The sequence below is a fragment of the Chelonia mydas genome, unplaced genomic scaffold (genome assembly GCF_015237465.2).
Source record: "Chelonia mydas isolate rCheMyd1 unplaced genomic scaffold, rCheMyd1.pri.v2 scaffold_121_arrow_ctg1, whole genome shotgun sequence".
NCBI lineage: Eukaryota > Metazoa > Chordata > Testudines > Cheloniidae > Chelonia > Chelonia mydas.
Window position 1 is genome coordinate 1 of NW_025111258.1, and position 11,258 is coordinate 11,258.

At 50.2% G+C, this 11,258-nt stretch overlaps 1 long non-coding RNA gene across 1 annotated transcript; it reads right to left on the bottom strand.

Annotated features, from left to right (window-relative positions):
* Window positions 1–2,905: 2,905 nt before the first annotated feature.
* On the bottom strand, window positions 2,906–11,085 carry LOC122463980. The gene is made up of 3 exons (XR_006287782.1): window positions 10,940–11,085; window positions 9,353–9,489; window positions 2,906–3,950 (listed from the first exon to the last, which is right to left on the bottom strand). It is a non-coding gene; the product is annotated as an uncharacterized LOC122463980 (long non-coding RNA).
* Window positions 11,086–11,258: the final 173 nt, after the last annotated feature.

The following is an 11,258-nucleotide window of genomic DNA, read 5'->3' on the forward strand; positions in this document are numbered from 1 at the left end:
CACCCCTGAGCGATGTAACTTACATCAACTTAAGCAGTAGTGTAGACAAGGCCTCAGTGCTCAGCTACACCGTCCACATGGACACTCGGTGTATGGCAGGACAGTGCAGGGTAGATTTACACCCCAGCTTGCCATGGACTAAATGTTCATGGAGGTCTGCTCTCAGTCTCCCACAGCCCACTCTGGCTGCTTATTCCAGTCTCGTCACCCAGTTAGTCTTAGACTCCCCTGACACCCTGGTTCCTCATCTGGTTTGTTTCCTCACCCACCTCCAGTTCCTCCCCATTAGTTCCCAGTCCCAGACTCCTCCCTTAGTCAGTCCCAGTGTCCCCCTGCTCCTTGCTCAGCACATCACAGTCTCTCCCCACCCACTCCCTGTCCTAATTGCCCTGCCTAGCTAGTCGTAGTCTCTTTCCCCCTCCTCCCAGTCCCAGGCTCCTTGCCCAGCCAGTCCCCATCTCCCGCTTTCTCTCCCAGTCCCACTTTCTCTCCATCCACCTGCCTCCAGCCTCAGAATAGTCCACCTGCATCTTTATCCTCGTCTACTTTCCCCTGCCACCCTGGTCTGCATTCAATTCAGGTAGCTTCCTCCTCACACTGCCTGGGCCCAATAGGTGGATACAGTCTCCCTCATCTCTGTTCTAGTGCCTGGTGCACAGAAGCCAGGAGCATAATTTCAGCATAATTTTATTGGTTACACATCTTGCCACTGTGCAGCCCCTCTTCGGAGGCCGTCACCTTCTTGCGGTGAAGGGGCTTGGGTGCTCCAATGATCCTCAGAGCTACGTTGTAGGGAGATTCATTTTTCTTCAAATTTGGTGTAATGAGAAGATTCCGGAAGACTTGAGAAATGCCAACATTGTTACAATCTTTAAGAAAGGAGATAAATTGGAGCATGGAAATTATCGTGGCATTGACTTGCAATCTGCAGCAGGGAAAATTCGGGACCATATCCTCTTAAACCGATTACTTACCCTTGCTGAGGAAATATTGCCGGAATCTCAGTGCAGTTTCAGACCATCCTTCTGGACAACCAATATGATCTTCGTTGCCCACCAAATCCAGGAAAAGTCTCGGGAGCAAAATCAGGACCTGTACCTGGCTCTCATCGATTTGACAAAGGCCTTCAATTCTGTCAATCGCGAAGCCCAGTGGAAGGTGCTGGCCAGATTTGGCTGCCCTCCAAAATCTATTAAGGGGCTAAGGCTTCTTCATGATGAGATGACTGCCACCATTCTCTGTAATGGCCTGGAGATGGATCCTTTCATCGTCAAAACTGGGGTTAAGCAAGGATGTTTTATTGCTGCAACCCTGTTCTCCATGTATTTAGCAGTCATTTTGGTCCTTGATAAATACCTCCTCCCCACTGGAGTTGACATTCAATATAGAATGGATGGGCTGTTTATTAATCTTTGACATTTCCACTCAAAGTCTAAAGTCCTCAGGGTGTCCATTACTGATCTTCAAAACGCTGATGACTGTGTCATCGTCACGCACACTGAGAATGACCTTCAGTCCACACTGGATTTTTTTGCACAAATTTACCGAAGCCTATGACTCTCACTCCATATCAAGAAAGCTAAAGTGCTCCATCAGCCTGCTTCAGGCCTTGCACATGAGCCACCACAAATCACCATCAAGGGACAGACTTTGGAGAGAGTTGAGAACTCCCTTGACAGCTGCTGGGAGGAGGAGAGACTTTGGGAGCAAACTGTATTTACATGAACACACCTCCTCTGCCTAAATATCAGCAGATAGAGCCGTGTTGCTCAACGTGATCAACTTGGCGAGTGTTGGGTTACAAAGCACCTTAGTACTGAATGCAGGGCTAGTGAAATGTTGTTATCAGAGTTGTTGTCTTTACTGTATGAGTAAAGGGGAGCAGAACTGTGCTTAACCTGTCCCAAATGAGGGGGTCACCCTCAGCTGAAAAGAACTTGTTAAGTCAGGGACTTGAATGCTAGACCTCTGTAAATCTAAGAGGGGTGTGTTAGCCAGAAGGTGTGGATTCTTCCTAATGGTTTTTGGTCTGGTTTAATCTATTTCTCCCCACTGTTCAAAAATAGAGCTAAATAGGTTTTATTATGAGTCCTTTACTATATTAAGTGCTTTCTAGAGCTGAAAACACTTGTGGTGGGGTAGTATTTCTCTCTAGCTTGCTTTATTGAGAGCTGACAATTGCTAGGAGCTGGGTGGACTCTCAAGAGAGTGATATGCACAGATCATGGCAGGGAGGCCAGATGACCGGCAGAGAGGAGCAGTGGCTGGTGAGCTAACCAGCCAGAGCAAGTGCTCAGATGGCAGAGTAAGTAAGGTGCCTTTTTCCCTGGGTGGAAGGTGAACTTTCACAGATGCACCTCTGAACTCTGGGTCCTCGCTGACCAAGGACAACCACTGTGAGTGGGGCGTGATGAGGGAGCAGAGAGGGGCACAGAAAAGGAACTTTTGGTTGTAGAACTCAAGAACATGAGGTGGAAGGCGCTGCCCCACGCACCCTGGGCTGGGTGCCCTGCTCACAGTTTTATGTTTATGAAACCTGCTTGCAGCATTTTCCCTAATGAATGTCAGGTGATTTCCCTCCTTTCATTTAAAGTTTCTTTTCTACACGCAGACTCTGCTTGCGAGTGGGGAAGTATTGCCTCTCTAAGGCACCCAGGGGTGGTGTGTAATTTTCCAGATTACTGGGTGGGGGCTCAAACCGGTTCTGTGCCATATTGTTGAAAAGGAACCCCTGGATATTGAACCAAGCCCTGATTGCTGCTGGCTCCACCTGGCAGAAGGGTGACACATACACACACACACCCCGCCCCCCCCCCCCCCCGCTAACCATGTGAAGAGAATGTTGAGGTGTGTCACTGAAACACTCAAAATCCAGGAAATGGTTGAGATTAAATGTACTAAATGTTCAGAGGAGAGAACTTAAAAATAAAACTTATAATGGGTCTGTAGCTGTAATGTTAACTATTCAGTTACAACAAATGCCTCCATAATATGATATCCCTGTGCTGTGTAGGGTTGAGGTATATTTTTGGCTGAGCTCTCTATTCTACTCTAGATCTACAGGGTATCAGAGAGTGTGAAATTTTCTGTTACTGGTTGGTACAAAATGTGAGAAGTAACAGAGCAGAGGGGGGAGTGCTTTTGGCGAAATCTAATTCTGGCCAAGCTGGGAGAATCTGCCCATTCCTTGGTCACCCTATGAGGGTGGCAAAGGGGCTACATACATGCCCCAGCCTCTGTACCTCTGGGGTTGGGTTTCTGGGTCTGGATTTTAGCATGAGTGTAACATTTTCAAAAGTGCCTCAGTGACTTAGGAGCCTATGTGACATTTTCCTTTTCCATTTTCTCTCCTATCTGCATTTTTAGACCCATTCAGAGGGAAAGGGAAAGGAAAGATGTGGCACTGAAACAACTGGAAATGAGATAATGAAAATGCTGCACAGTCACACATGGGGCTCCTCAGTGGCCAGAGACATGAACAGTAATAATTACAGCTCAGTAATAACAATCATTACAGGACTTGCTCTCCTTTTTGTTCATTTCTCGTTAGGGTCACAGGCACACAACACGCTGTGGGTTCAAGCCCTTTTGTCTCAGGGGATTTGTCTTTCAGGACAGAGGTGGCTGATTCTTACCTGAACAGGTCACTCCAGCATCCAGGCCATGATCACAATAATGCTTACCCCATCCCCTGTTCCGGCACTGCCAGAGAGCAGACTCGGTACCACGACAGGCAATGTTATCCAGCCAAATTGGTCCAGATCCTGCTCCAAAATGAGCATTACGATGGGCACTGACAGCAACTCCACATTCCAACTGCTTACAAACAACCCCAGCATCTGTCTTGTCCCAGCCCAAATGACACACCGTCCCCCACTGATCCTGGTGTTTAACCTCCACTCTCCCGGCACAGGGGCTGCCTCCATCCGCCAGCCTCAGCTCCTCAGCACCTTCAAAGAGAGACACAGAGCAGGGTCAGAGCAGCAGGGAGCCCCCTCCTCAGCATTATCACAGCAGAGTCCGCGCTCGACAGCAGGGGATCCGCGCCCAGAACAAGAAGAATGGGACATGTCCAGAGCTCCCTCATGGCAGGGGAGGGGAGGGGACAGGGATCTGAAATTGGGGCAGGAGGGAGCAGTGGAGATGGAGCACAGGGTGGTCTGGATGGGGGAGCAGGGAGCATAGGGCTGGAGTGGTTATTGAGCAGGGGGCAGGAGGGAGGAGAAGGGGGTTTAGAGAAGCAGATCTGCATGGAGAGGTGGAGAGAGGAGGGGTCTGGAGTCGGGGACAGGAGTGAGGAGGGGGTGAGGAATCGGGCAGGAGGGAGAGAGAGGGAGGGGGGAGAGCAGAGAGGGGGCAGAAGGAGGTATGGGGAGAAGAGGGGGTTCTAAAAAGGGGGGAAGAAGGAGGTAGGGGTGGGGAAGGGTGATCATGTGTAGGGGAGAAGGGAGGGACTCTGAAGCAGGGCAGCAAGAGGGTGAGGAGGGGAGGGAGGGCAGGTAGCCTGGAGCAGGGGGAGATGAGGGAGAATTGGGAAGGATGAAGGAATCGGGATGGAGTGTGGGGAGTCTGGTGCTGGTAGACAGGAGGGAGGGGAGCGGTTCTGGAGCAGGGGGACAGGAGGGAGTATTGGGGCAGGGAACGGAGTCTGGAGTAGGCAGCGGATGGGGTCAGGAGTGGGAGGGGGCAGGAGCAAAGGAGAGAAGGGGAGGGGGCTCTAGAATGGGGGCAGTGCTTTCCCGCCTCAGGCAGAGAAGTTGCAGGGGTGGAGTGGGGGAAGCCTGGGAAGTGTTGCTGTTTGTAAATGGCTAAATCAACCCTGTCCTGTTATGGTGACATTATAGCTGAAGAGAATGGCTGATGTCAGTGTGATGGTCTCCAATATCTGTAACTCACCCCTGAACAGTAACAGAAGTTCTGTGTGCGAGTGTGAACTAAGCTGCATGAATTAGCTCAGTGGCTGTCAAGCTATTTCCCAGCCAGCCCTTCGTCTGTCAGAGGAACGGAACCAGGAGGGAGAGCGAAGGCAGTGCGGGGCAATGGAGGGCAGTTCCCCCTCTCAGGGGTGAGGGGAGGGTAAGTGCAGTCTCCAGCTGAGCAGCCAGAGGAGTCGTGCAGTTTGGGTGCATTCAACAGTGACTTTTCAGTCAGCAGTTCTCACCCCCATGCTGGCAGAGGAATAGAGGGGGGTTCGACAGTCCAGAGACAGACTGAGTAATACGACTAGATGGTTTTTATAACCTCGTAATTTTTGTTCTGTGGAGCTTGGCATTACAGCCTTGTGCTCCGGACAGGAGTTTCCTCTCCCCACCTCCCCACACATTTCCCTCTTCCGCTGGTCTCTTCCGACCTGCCTCCCCTGGGCTCTTCCCCCTTCTCTTCTCCCCTTTCTACCTGGCCTCTCCGCCCTGCATGTACAGGCTGCTCCTTCCCCACATGAGAAGCAGACTCTGCTCCCACTCCCTGACACTGGCTTTTCTCCCAGTAGCTCTGAGCTCCACCCCTGCCCCCAGCTGTCTCTACAGCTGTTTGCATTTCTGGGGGTTGTGGAGAGACAAAGCTGGCTGCTGGGAGGGAGGCAGTTAACAGGGAATGAGAGGAGGGGCCACTGCCCGCCACACAATCCTGGGATATTGGCTGGGAGAACTGGCCCCCAGGACAGGGTGTGAAGAGCTAGGACTGTCCCTGAGACTGGGAGCAAGTAGGGGCATCATTACAACGCCCAGGAGTTACGGCTACATGCAGAGTTCCACTGTGAGCCCTGGAACAGGCTGGTTGCAGCGGTGGATGGCTGAGCCAGGGACACCGTGTTTATGGAGCCTCCAGGGAGCTCAGAGAACAGTGCAGTTCACACCAGTACGTGGCCAGACCATCCTGCTCCTTTAATGCCAAGGAAATACAAAACACTCACTTTGCTGCACTCCACAGGGGCGTTTATTCAGGTACAGCTCACTTCAGTGCAGTCCCACAGGGAACCCATGGGGCCTGGTCTGCACTGAGAAAAATAGGGGCTTTTTTTCAATGGAGTTAACTCCGTGATGTTCACTTGGGGCAGGACCCAAGGCTGCAACACTGCTCTAGCTAAGTGCACACACAGTTCTGTTTCCCTGCGCCCAGTAGAAACTAAGAACAGCCGGCAGTTTCCTTGCTTAGAAATCCCCCACCTGCCCCTCCAGTGAGCTCCAACTGGCTTTGTTTCTTTTGTGCTTCCAAGATCCCGGTCACAGCTCCTTCTACTGGCTTCTCCCCGCAACAGACACAGTCTGATGCCAGTATCCTGCCCCTGCATTGGCTGGCAGAGGAATGGAGGGGCGTTCTACAGTCCAAAGACAGACTGAGTAACATGACTGGATGGTTTTTATAACCTCGTAATTTTTGTTCTGTGCAGCTTGGCATTACAGCCTTGTGCTCCACAGTATGCATCCGATGAAGTGAGCTGTAGCTCATGAAAGCTTATGTTCAAATAAATTGGTTAGTCTCTAAGGTGCCACAAGTCCTCCTTTTCTTTTTAGTCTGACACCAGTATCCTAGCCCCTGCATTGGCAACAATGGAAAGCCCTGGCTTAGCTCTGCCCTGCCCATGTGCCCAGTGCCTTTGGCAGTAGCCCCCACTGGCTGCAGCTGTTTTTACTACATAAAGGATCTTGATTGCTCCGTCTGTTGAGCCTAAAAGAGAGTTCTCGTCCTGCCATTGGCTTTCATTCATTGTCTTAGGATCAAAGATTCCCCAATGGCAGCCATCAGCACCTTTCAGGATAACAATCACTTTTACAAACTGCACCTCTCATATGCTGGCTCCACTTCTGTGACCCAACTTGGAATAAAGACCCCACCCAGCACTCTGAACATTGGGGAAGTTCAGATCTGGGTCTGGGAGTGAGACCTGCAGCTGTGGCCCATCCCTGATATATTCTCATTTGTTGGCCTGAACCCCACTGAATTTTACAAATTTGTTTTCCCGCACAATGTAAAGAGGTCAATAATTGTGAAACATGATCTTCTGGCAAAGATTGACCTGGCCTCTACTTAGAGCTCAAGGAGGAGAATTGGGGCACTGAGGGAAATGGAAGAGTAGCTACATGGTGATATCCCCTATGTTGTGAACTCCCCCACATCACTGTGTCTGTGTCATGTGAAGCAAACTCAGATTTCCAATAGAAAATAAAAAAAATATGAAAGAGATGATGCACATTTCCTCAGCAATCAAACAAAAATACTTTGAGCTGAGCATGTGCTTGGCATCACTATATGACGTTAACCCATAATAGCCGGAGAGTATTTTATGCTCCCCATGTCACTGTGTCTGCATCATGTGAAGCAGTCAAATTTCCCATAGAAAATAAAAAATATTCAGGGGATGATGCACATTTGCTCATAAATCCAACAGAAATACACTGAGCTGAACATGTGCTTGGCATCACTATCTGTCACCATCCCACAATCGTGCAGTAATTTATCCCGTACGTGGTAATAACTGTCCATCCCCTGCAATGTCAGTCTGATCAGCAGAAGTCACCACAGAATTCCATGCTTCCCGGTCATGTACAGCTGTGTCATGGGCTCTAATCCCAGCACATTATATGTGAACTTCTTGGGAATCTGAAATATAAACTCCAAGTCACCTGCTAGAGGGTTGGTTTTGTCAGGATTTTCTGGGTACCAGCCCCCTACTCACCGCACAGTTACTGAGCTGTCTGAGAAATATACATCAGGGCAGGTTTTTCTCAAAGACAATAATTGAGACTGACCTTGCTGATTGTCAAGGTCAGGGTCAGTTTCTCAGGCTGGCTCAGCAGCACATCGGGTTCCCATGAGCCAGCTACTGCTGAGCAGTTCACTGCCCTGCCAGACACACGGATCATTCTCGTGCTGCTAACACCAGCCCAGCAGGTTCCAATCACTGCATTCTTTGAATCATATCTGGGTCCCACATTCAATTTGAATCCTATTGCTAATCAGTTTTGGAGTCTTTGGGCCAGATTCACTCCCTAAGATGCACCAGCACATGCTGATGTACCTCATGATCTGCTCCCCCCTCCCCCAGTGCTGTTAAGTCTTCCTGGAGCTGGGACACGGGATGGCAAGGAGCCTGCAGCCCCCTCTGTGCTGGAGGAATGAGAGCAGCCCTGAAACTGGGCAGGGGCGTCCTTGTGGGAATGAAACCAATGTGGCCGTGAGAGGCCCTGATGCAGCACCTCTGCCATGTAGCTTGTGCCGGTCGGGCTTCTCTAGACTCCAGCTAGGATTCAAAGCTTCTCTGCTCCAACAGAAACCCTGGGGGAGGGAGGCAGGGCTCCTGCAGGATAAATCTTCCTGCTGGCAGAGCTTCCGATACCCCCAAGGGCACAGGGCATTGCACACTGCACCCCAACACACACACAAACACACACACCTGTGTGGGAGGAATCAGCTCCGGGTTTATTTGGATAAATCCTGCTCACTTCAAAATTGCAAAACTTCTACTGGCTTCAGTGAGTGAATGGGGCCGTGAGGAGCCAGCACTTGGCCCTTGGAGCTGTTGGATTCTGGACCAAACAGACATTTCTGTTGGATCCCAATTTATTGATGTATTTATTGGGATTGAAATTGCTGAAGCGATGCCCAGCCAAGGCTCTAGTCCTCCGGACGGCATGAATAACACTCAAATCCCTGCAGCATGAAGTGACCATTTCAAAGGAACTCAGCCAGACAGACACCCACAGAAACTCCTTCCCACCCTTTTCTCATTATGTGACACACAGCCTGGGTCCTTCCCACCCGCACCCCCAAACAAGTGTCTGTTGCAGTGTGCCCAGAAGGTCACCAGATTTGGGCTATTTTGGCCCAAAGGGGACAACAAGTTTCAGAGTCCTGGAGCCCTCACAGACAGCACCCTGCCAGCCACCCCCCTCCTTTATAAAAAGGGGGAACCAGCTCAGGTGCCCCTGCTAACCAGAGCTGTGGCAGTACATCACGGGGAGAGAGGGGATCTCTCAGAGAGGCTGGTCCCAGACCATTCAGGACTTTATAAATCATCACCAACACCTTAACCTCCACCCAGAGATGGGCAGCTAGTGCAGACCCTCCAGCACGGCTGTAACATGATCCCAGCGAGATGTGCTGATCAGTGAGTCACTGCTATTTGCACCAGCTTCGTTCTCTGAATGGTTCTAAGGTGCAGCCCCACATTAGGGTCATTTGAATAGTCCAAGCTCAAGGTTACAAACGCCTTGATAACAGTGGCAAGGTCTAATCCCGAAAGGAAAAGTCACAACGTCCAAGCCAGGTACCGATGGTAAAAAGCTGACTCTAAAAGTTACCACCCTCGTTCCAGTTAACCCAGCTCCCCTGGTGATACACTGAGGAGACTTACCTGCTGTGTCCTGAATTGTGAGGAGAAGAAGCCACAGCACCGGAGTGGAGAGATGTCCCTTCATTGCCAGCCTGACTTGCTGTCCCCTCACTCACTGCACTGGTTGCACCTAAGCACCTGCCAGGGCTCCTCTGTGTCTGACAAGTGACAACAAAGCAGTGGAAGGGAAATATATAGATTCAGAGGGTGGCATCAGCTGCGCAAAGGAACCAATAGCAAACCCATCTGCCTTTTTAGTTATTATCAGTGGTTTTATCTGTGACTTTATGCAGCTAAAACATCCAATAAAACTCGAAAGCAACAAACATCACCATATATGAGTGATGAGCCCCCTCCTGATGTCAGGTTTACCACAGCCTCAGATCATCGGGTAACCCCCAATCTCCGGAGCCGGAAGGAAAAGTTCTGCACAAACTGTAGCCGTGCTGTTTCTCGCCCTGATAGATTCTATATCATATTAAACATGAACTGAGAGACATTAGAGGCAGGTTATTTTATAAACTAGGAAAGAAATCTCTTGTGCCAAAGGTGATCATTACAAGACCAATTCCCAGTACAGGACATGCCCAATTTCAGTCAAGGACAACTCACTAGAACCAGGTTGAGTCGCTCAGATCAGCTTTATAGGAGAAGAATTACTCAGCAGCATCTGAAATATTGACAGTTCTTCCACTAATAGGCCTTGGGGCAGGGGGGAAAGTGGGCCGGTACAACATACCAGTAAAAAGTGGCTGCCGGTAGCAGCCCGTACACAGACAACGTTAAAGTGCTGCCAAGGCATCGCTTTAACATCATTGCCCCCCCCCCCCCCCCCAGGCTGCCAATGGGGGGCACAAAAGGGGCAACTGCCCCAGGGCCAGCAATTTAAAATTTAAATCACTGACGGAGCCCCGGGTAGCACAGGCCAGGGAGCGCAGATGGACGGGGGAGGCTGACCCCCCCAGCCCCGCCCCTTCTGCCCAAGGCCCTGTCCTTTCCAGGGGCCCAGAGTCAGGCCCCTGTACCAGTAAGGGCTTTATATTACTTTCACCCCGGACTTGGGGTTTCCTGTCTAGACCATGATTCTTAGTGGTAGAGGCAGAGCTTAGGGCTTCCTGAGTAGGCCATGACCCTCTCTTGCAGTAACAGGAGGTCCTGCACACACCATGCCCATCAGTGCTATCAGCAGCAGGAGGGCTCCTTGGAAACAAGTTTACTTGATTCATGGGACACAGACAATTCAAGGTTTTGGCCCACCTTGATTATCATACACATTGTAAGGAGAGTGGTCACTTTAGATAAGCTATTACCAGCAGGAGAGTGGGGTGGGGGGAGGTATTTTTTCATGCTTTGTGTGTATAAAAAGATCTTCTACACTTTCCACAGTATGCATCCGATGAAGTGAGCTGTAGCTCACAAAAGCTTATGCTCAAATAAATTGGTTAGTCTCTAAGGTGCCACAAGTACTCCTAGACAATTCAAGGAACAGGCACAAGGGAAGGGAATAGCACAGAATAATGACTGGATGGCACCACACCTACCTCCTGCTCTTCCTCAAGAGAACTGTTACAAATACTTGGATTAAGGGAAACGTCTTTAACTTTTTACCTTTGCATTTTCTCCCATGCTGCCCTATCTGTATGGAGAAAACTCCCTGAGAAAATCTGTGCAACCAACACCTGATCCTCCTTTGAATCCCTCCTTGAGACTCTGCTGTGTTGTGATTCTGGAAAAACACTTGACAGTGAGTGACTAGCTTGGCAGTGGAGGTGTTGCTGTGCCGCTTGCCCTTCCTTCTGTCTCCTTATTTTTAAGAAACTCTATGCCCCAACCCTTCCATTCCCCCTCACTCCCCCCTCCCACTACTTAAACAAACAGTAATGACAAAAAGGAAATGGCACCAAAGTAGTATAAGGGACCTCCGGTC